The following is a 203-nucleotide window of genomic DNA, read 5'->3' on the forward strand; positions in this document are numbered from 1 at the left end:
ATATATATATATATATATATATAATCTATTCTACTAAAGACGCAAGGCCTGAAATTCGGGGTCAGGAGGCTAGTCGATTACATCGACCCCTGTATTTCACTAGTACTTAATTTATCGACCCTGAAAGAATGAAAGGCAAAGTCGATCTCGGCGGAAGATATATATGTGTATATACATAATAAAAGGAGGAAAATGCACACAAT

The sequence above is a fragment of the Octopus bimaculoides genome, chromosome 3 (genome assembly GCF_001194135.2).
Source record: "Octopus bimaculoides isolate UCB-OBI-ISO-001 chromosome 3, ASM119413v2, whole genome shotgun sequence".
Taxonomy (NCBI): Eukaryota; Metazoa; Mollusca; class Cephalopoda; order Octopoda; family Octopodidae; genus Octopus; species Octopus bimaculoides.